Genomic DNA, 8,175 nt, shown 5'->3' with positions numbered 1-8,175 from the left:
CCGGACTCGACGCCCCTTTCGCGCGCGGGAGGAGGAGAGTCGAGTCCGGCCGTGGAGCAGCGAGCCGGCGGCCGCCGTGCGAGGGCAGCCATGTTATTAAGGAGCTCAAGCGGCCTGTGCAAAAAGCATCCGCCATGTTTACAAAGCCGTGTTTACAGCGCCATCAAGCGGGCGTACTGGGTAGTTCACGACGCCGCCACTACGCTTTTTCTGGCACTACAGGCAAAGCTAGACCTTTGCTTCTCTAAAATCCTCCCTGTTCTGTGACTGCACCAACTAACGAGTGAGATGGCATGGTTTACGAACGTCAACAAAGCTACGCAAGTTGCGCTCAACAGTGCTCCTGCAGACGATGTATGACCTCAGTGCTTCGCCGCATGGGAGCGCCTTCCTAATTATTTTTATTATGCTGGGTGGGCGAAATTCCCGCGGCGATCTGTCAACAGAGCGAGTCAGCATGACATAGCGCGGATGCTTTGGCAACGCTGGTGATGTCGCCGCATGTGTCGCCGTGGAGACATCGAAACATGGCTCGCCAGCTGCCTCTTTGCCTGGCTTCGCCGCATTTACGCGCTGGGGAATCTAGCCTACAGCCGTTGCGGGTGGCGGCAACAGCGACGAAATACGGTGCACATGGGCAACAAAAGGCGGGACAGGATGCCGCTGCTAAGGAGGAGGTGGAATAAACTTTTATTGGGGCCCAATCCGACGACTCCGTGTGTGGAGGCTGGCCAGTGGGGAGACTCCTTAGTCCAGGAGTCCCTGGCTCTGGCTGGCCATCCGGGCCCGTCTCACCAGGTTAAGCTGGGAGCCGGGTTCAGAGCTGCACAGCTGCGCCGGCCACTGCGAAGGGGAGGGGTGGGGATTGGGAGAGAGGTCGGGTGTGTGGGAGCATTCCCATATGATGTGGTAAAGTGTACCCCCTTCGGGGCAAAACTTGCATTGTGGTGAGTGAGATGTGGGGAAGATCGAATGCCAAAGTGTATTGTGGGGGAAGGTACAGGTTTGAAGTTGACGGAGTGTGATTTAGAGACAGGTGAGGTGGAGGGAAGGTGCGACGAGAAAGCTTGTAGTGTGTGAGAATATCGTTGTACGTGAGAGGGGGTGGGCATCCAGGGTTGGAGGAGGGGGGTCGGGGGCAATGGCCCGGTGTACCACTTCTCAGGTCGCGTCGTGCACCGCTTCGTTGCCGGCCAACCCACAATGGCCAGGAGTCCATAGAATGTGGCACTCCTCGGGGAGGTAAGAGTGTTCGATGATGTGTGGGGAATACTAATAATAGTCGTTTTATTCGTACTCAGAACGGGTGGAGCCAAGCGCAAATCGCTGTAAAAAGCGCTCATGCCATTGCAGCTGATACCCAACTTTAGAAGCGTCCGACAAGTTTACGTAATCGTTACTGCATCTAAGAACCCAACACATCTGTCTAGTCTTCGTTTCATCTCGCATGTCCGCTCACAACACTACCAAAACATTCAAAGCACCGAAGCAAACACGACAAAAACAACGGGAGGCTGGGTAGTCTAATGCACCAGCTCATTCCACTGACGAGGGGAGCGCCGAATGGTGGCGCTACCCATCCAGCTGCGGATACCTGACGTTCAGGAACGGTGGACGAGCCCTACTGCGCATGCGCCAACTAGACATCAAAAAACAAAGAAAGCGACTTTTTTTTTTGCCGGACGTGACGTCATGGTTTTAAAAAAATGGCAGCTGTTGTACGGTTACCTCGCTGCGATCTTCTCGCCGTGATTTTTGTCTGCCGTTGCAGCGGTGCATAGGTGTTCGGCTTGCGATTGTGATAATGGAGCTCTCGAAGAACTTCTGGAGAGAACTCACGGTGGTGTGCAGCGTGTGATTGAGACGCTGAGTGTGTGCGGCCGCCGGACGGTGAACACGGGCGTTCTGCATCAGTTGTCTAAGAAATATCAAAGACAAGACTATTGCGACCGGCCAACCACGAACGATCGTTCGCACGAAACTCTTGTCGCTCACCACACGGTCGTTGACAAGACTATTGCGACCTACAAAGGTGATTCCTGCGCGTCGCTTTGGTTCGTCGAACCCCGTGTCTTGTAATCGCTGCGTGTTGTCATAAGCTCCGGGACATTATATTCAGGAGGTCATGATCCATTGCAGAGGACTCTTGGCGCGCATAAATGAAAAGTTTGTAATTATCCACGTTAGTTTCGTTGGTCTCCAGAGGGTTGCGTTCCTGACGAGCGTATTGATGCGTATATCGCGGTATGGGAGCTGTACAAATGTGTTGACGGATGTGGAGGGGCACACTTCGTAGCTGTTCTTTGGGCGCTGGATATACGAGGAGTTCAAGGGTGTCTCGTCTGGTAGGTGGTTGAGGTGGGAGGTTTGGGAGTGATGGTAAGCGTCGTATTATGTACTAAAGGTATTATGTACTTCCAGTTCGACCAACTTGCACGTGGGTGTCGAGAGGGCACTGTTCGGTCTGTGAAAATATTTATTTCGCCCACCACCATATTTGGTGCCCGTTTGTGCTTCTGCTATCAGCCTTTGTCGTGTTCTGCTTGATTCTACACAGTGACAAAGTTTGATAACCGTAGCGGGACCCCGCACGACATGCAGCAGTGGGCCAAATTAACATTCTCAAATGCTCTTTCCATAACACTGTTGGACACGAATTCTTGTAACTTTGTTCCTCCTGTGGCTACACAGCCCGCCGCCATGATGCACAGCATATACTGAAAGTCATATGGTTTGTTGTTCCTATTTCAATGTATCTTGATGGTACATAGGGCAGACAAGGCCCTAACAGGCGGTGGTGGGAGCATGCCGCATTGCTGACGACTTGAACAGAAACCGATTTGGTGCTCCACTCCACGACTCAATGCACGCCAGGTGGCTGCATGCCAGAATGTGATACGACGAGAGTGCTGAAGTTGTATGGCACAAAACAGGAACGAGAAATCTTTGAGGCCTATGTGATAAAGGTGGGAGACAGATGCACTATAGAATACTGAATAATTAGTGTGAAATGTGCAGCAGCTGTAATTGCTTTTTACATTAAAGCAGTGTCACATGAGGGCATTGTTTACTTTGTAATCACTCTCAGAGGGAAATGAAGCTTCGTTGATGAAGCTCATTCCTGTCTCTATCCTTTCCTTGAGTCATGCCTGACATTTGACCAAAATTTCCACGATGAAGTCTCAATTAGCCTGCATAGCCACCTTCATTCAGTTCAGTTTTGATGCGTATTTAAGCACAAAACCCTGGGACGTCTGCCACTAATCACTCATAAGAAACTCTTGATGCCCGCCACACTCACCACTACCACTTCCACAACTTTGCAAAAAACAGATGCAAGCACAGCCATGACAGATTCCGCCATGCTTCCCAGTAAGCATGTCCCTTTATCAAGAAGGATGCATCACACCTCAAATACACTACGATGCATACAATAGCTAGTGATCATCTACCTCATCTGGACATCACGCCTTTCTAGAAGGGAATGAGGCGGCACACACTGATGCCCTCAAATTTACTAGCCACGCATTCGTAGAAAGCAGAAAAGACCTGCAGATTCCCTCACCAACCTCTAAGTCCAAAGCCGTTTTACAGATGCCTACAAACCTACACATACTACAACACAACATATTACCCAACACGTGCCCCTATGAATGCCCACCCTGTAAAGGAAGGAAGGAGAGAGAGAGAGGGAACAAACACTTATTTCTAAGTCCAAGTACTAATTTGAAAGTTCAATTTACCGGATCCGCGTAGTACTCCTGAATGCCTGGTCCTAATTTGAAAGTTCAATTCACTGGATCCACGTAGTACTCCTGAATGCCTGTGCGGATCCGGTGCTCGTGTTTGTAGAGAGCTTCCTGGGCAGCCTGGATGTTCACTGTCGGCGGGGGAGACAGCCAGAGCTCCCAGGAAGGGAGAAAAGTGAGGGATTGGGTAAAAGATGGTGGGGTGAAGTCCCAATTAGAATGAGGGATGGATGGGTAGGAAGAACACCTGGGGCAGGAAGGATGGCCAGGGCGCCGATAGATGCGGTGAAGAATGTGATGAGAGGGGAGTGAAGAGGTTTGAGCCTGTCGAATGAGGCACGCAGCCTCACGAGTTAGACGGGAACTGGAGGGTGGGTACAGGGTGCGTGATAGGCGTTGGGCGTGTAATTGGTAATGACGGGAAGCGCGGTGTTGAATACGAACAGTCGGCGGGTGGTACAAGGTTGGCCAGGACATGGGCGAACCCGGGAAAGGTACTCGGGTGAGCGCGTCTGCTAAGGCGTTTCCGCACATGCCAGCGTGGCCAGGAACCCAAACCAGTGTGAAGTGTGGCCGAGGATTCGATTCAAGTATCGGAGTGACGAAATCAGTGGTGTGTGGGTGGGTCTCATGGTTAGCGAAATTGCGAAGGGCTGACTGACAGTCGGAGAAGATATATACTGGCGTGGTGGTAGGAACATTAAGAGTAGCGTGCTCTATTGCAAGGGCAATGGTGTATTCTTCGAGGGAGGTCGAATCTGGTGGAGAAAGAAAGGAAACCATAGCAGTGTCTAAAGAAGGGAGTAGGAGAAATGAAGCCATGCCCGTTGAGTTTGACGGGATGTAGGAGATAGTACAGGGAAGACAGAGAGGTTAACCATCCAATTAACTGCACCCAATGCTTATCAGTGATTTCAAATAAATGCGTCAAACTCGCCTGAAACACCTTACTGCATTTTTAACTTTCATTCATGAAATTATTTGTATAAATTATACACTTATACTGAAGTGACCAGGCAGTATATTTGAAGGTGTGTGAACAGTCGCAACTTAGAATACTGTGCGAGTACTTTTTGATATTCGATTTGCAGCTCTGTTTCAAATATTTGAAATTTACAAATAGTAGAGGAGCGAATGTTTGCTCTATCTGAAGACGTGCAAACTTTCAAGCTTCACTACATGGTAAGACCTTGCGGGTTGGTTTTTCTGCATGACACCGAAGCCGTGCCAAAAGCCTAATGCAGAAGCCTTGCACCAAGCAAGTGTTCGCTAACTGTGGTGTATGTTAGGTCAAGTGCAACACTACGAAAGCAAAATTTATAATCTAAAATAGGTTTCCTATAAATATAATAGCAGAAGTGAGAAATAAAACGTTATTGCTGGCTTGTCGGTGAGGTCCTACCGGCAACTAGCATGCCCAGCCTCCTTTCAATCATTGAGGAGAGTGGGGGTACTGCTGAGTGCGTTTAAATATACTAATATGCTTACTGTGTTCGCAGTATTTTGAGGAACCCATATTTCTTTATGGCAATTATGCAAAATTCTTGTTTCACTGGTTTGCATGTCTGTGTTTTATTTTCTGTTACATTAAATTTTTTGTATGTCAAGCGCAAGTACCTGAACAGAGATGTGTCTAGTTCCGACTGCCTAAGCTGTCTTTTTTGGTGTAGTTATGTTTTATACACTCTAGAAACACCAAAACAAAGATAGTGTGGTTTGAAAATATTCAATTCGCAGCCAGCTTTTACTATTCGTATTCAAAAATATTTTATTGAATTCACAGCCAAGTTAAACTTGTATTCAATTCACAGACGCAAAGTTGATAATCACACACCTTTAAATATACATGTATATACAAAAGGTAAGTTGTCGTTTCTAGTGACAAAAAACACTCAGCTGCAGTAGCGTCGCTAAGGGGGGGCCGGGGTTCCCTGGGCCGCGGGTACCAGCCCCTCAGTAAGGGGGGGGGGTGCCACTTGTGCCCCTACAATGTGTAATGCTGACGTCGAAAACTGGAAGACAACTGTAACAAGACCACAGCTTTGGCCTGTTCAATTTACGTCCCCACCAGTCTATTCAAATTTGTTTCCTGGTACAATGGAAGAAAGCGAGGAGAATTTTGGCATCCAGGAATGTCGCGGTAGTCGAGGATGGGTGCGGCTTGAGGAGTTAATTGGCTGCAGGGTGAGCGGAGGCGAACAAGGAACGATTCCTGGAGAGGGGGTGCGTCGGTATACGACTGCGACGCTCGGAGGGGTGTAGCGAGCGAGCTTGCTTTTCAATGGGATGACAGGGCCCCTTCATCACGTCCAGGACCACTGTTGGGGCGGCAGACGAGATCAGTAGGGAAGAGGAGTGAAGGGGGAGGCATCCAAGCCTATGAGACTTTGGTCATGTGTCCTCGGTGGTTATTTATGTGGCTTTTTTTACGCACGAGATATTGTGTACGGGTCATGGTGAATGTTTAGCATTTTCTGGAGTCTTCGCAGTGACGCGGCGGACCCCGGTCCGGTTGCCATATTTGGTTGCCATATTTTCAGAAGGAAACCAAGGTGAAAATGACCTGAAAAGAAAAATATGGGGAAGATTGAATCTTGAGGAAGCGGGGACTGATAATTAAAACGAAATGAAAGCAAGTGTGAAACATGCAATGAAGGTTGGTGCGGGGGAGCTAACTGTACAAATTAAGCCTGTGTTGGGAGGAGGGGCGCAAGTGGAAGAGGAGGGGTGGGAGCTCAGTTGTCCAACATTAGGCGAGACAAATGGGTTGTTGCGATTTCCCCTTGGTTGCACCAGATTCCTTCAGTGCTTACACTAACCAACCAATTCGCGATTTAAGCAATCGCGAAGGATCTGATATCGGGTGTCGATAGCTCATATTTTTTGTCGTTGACTTTCCTTCATCGTGCCCAGGGACGCAGCCAGCACATGGCAATTGTACGAAGATGGCATTATATGGAAGGGGCGTATCCCATGCGGCCCCGTGTAATTAAACTACAAGAACAACGGATGAGTAGATTGTCGAGCAAATTATGCAAGAAATAGAACAGTTATGTAGGCATTTATTTTATTTACCTAACTTTTAATCAGGTAAATCTACGTTTTTTTATTTCATTCCCCTGTAAGTTAAGAGCAATATAAATGAGTATCTGCGTTGCACACATAAATAAAGCGGATAGCCGTGTGTTCATCTTCTTTCCATTTTATCATGGTTTTCGTGTGGCCGTCCCAAGGAGTTCTAAGTGAAGAAATATTTGAAGCTGATGACCTAAATATTTTGCTCTGGTAGGTTCATCTTTCAAGGTGGAGGGTGATAAAAAAAAGGACAGGACAACGAAATTAAGTGCATAACAAAAAGATAAACACCAGGTACGTCACCCACTTTTCATCATTAGGCATTCGATCCGCTGAGTGCTTCCATCTTGGAATATGGTCAGGAGACCCCACGATAACTGAAGTGGGAGTGAGGGGCAGTTTCTGTGTTAGTGAAAGCGTTCTGCTGAGTGCTTTGTGAACATTACAAGAAAAAAAATGTTGAACACTGTGCGACAAAGGATAGGACGCTCAGTGTCGTATACACGATTTTTGAGCTGAGTGCCCCTCCCCATGCATTGGGGAGGAAACATCTACTGGAACGACTCAGGCAGCACAACGACGATGTCCGGCTGCAAAACCGTCGCCCAGTACAGCAAAACATCAGACCGCAAAAGAGCCTTCGGTGAAATGCTCCAGAAGCGTGACCAACTGGGGAAAAAGATGCAAAGAACATAAATCCTTCCCTCCGAGCCCTCCCACTTGTGTACATGCGGGCACTGCGCTCCACAGCGAGGCGCTTTGTGAATGACCGGCGCTACAACGCGACTCCAGTCACCCCTGAAGGAAGAGGGAATCGAGATGGGTCCCAAACGTCTTGTTCTTGGGTATTACTTTTGGTTGGAGAGGGCGATATTATTTCATCAGCTACTGGGAAAAGGTTGTTTCATCTAGGATCTGTCTTGAGCTAGTCGACTGTACAACGACGTCAATGAAATCGTCACCAACATATCGGGATGGGCGCGACCGAACGGTTGTGAGCCAGCGTGTGGCGCTGATACACTCGGGCCCGTACGAATGTGATATTTTACTCAAGAGTTCTTTCTTTATCGCTTCGTAACCTCCTTTGATTCAGATTTCCTCCATTGGCTGGTGGCTGCTTCACTGGTAAGCCCGAACCTCACATATAATACTTTATACTGTGTTCGTTTTCCCAAGACGCCAACGTCAATTATTTGCAAATGTGTGGTGGAATCTTTTTACAACGTACGAAAGGAAACGACAACATTGTCGCAGACAAACATCCACACGACTAGCCGTGCACTGGCCGCTTAGACGACTCATGTACGGCCAGTCGTCTCTTTCAACGCTAAATGTTCCCTTTCTATCTGCT

The sequence above is a fragment of the Haemaphysalis longicornis genome, unplaced genomic scaffold (genome assembly GCF_048455015.1).
Source record: "Haemaphysalis longicornis isolate Haplotype H1 unplaced genomic scaffold, Haemaphysalis longicornis Haplotype H1 scaffold_8, whole genome shotgun sequence".
NCBI lineage: Eukaryota > Metazoa > Arthropoda > Arachnida > Ixodida > Ixodidae > Haemaphysalis > Haemaphysalis longicornis.
This window is presented reverse-complemented; position numbering follows the sequence as displayed.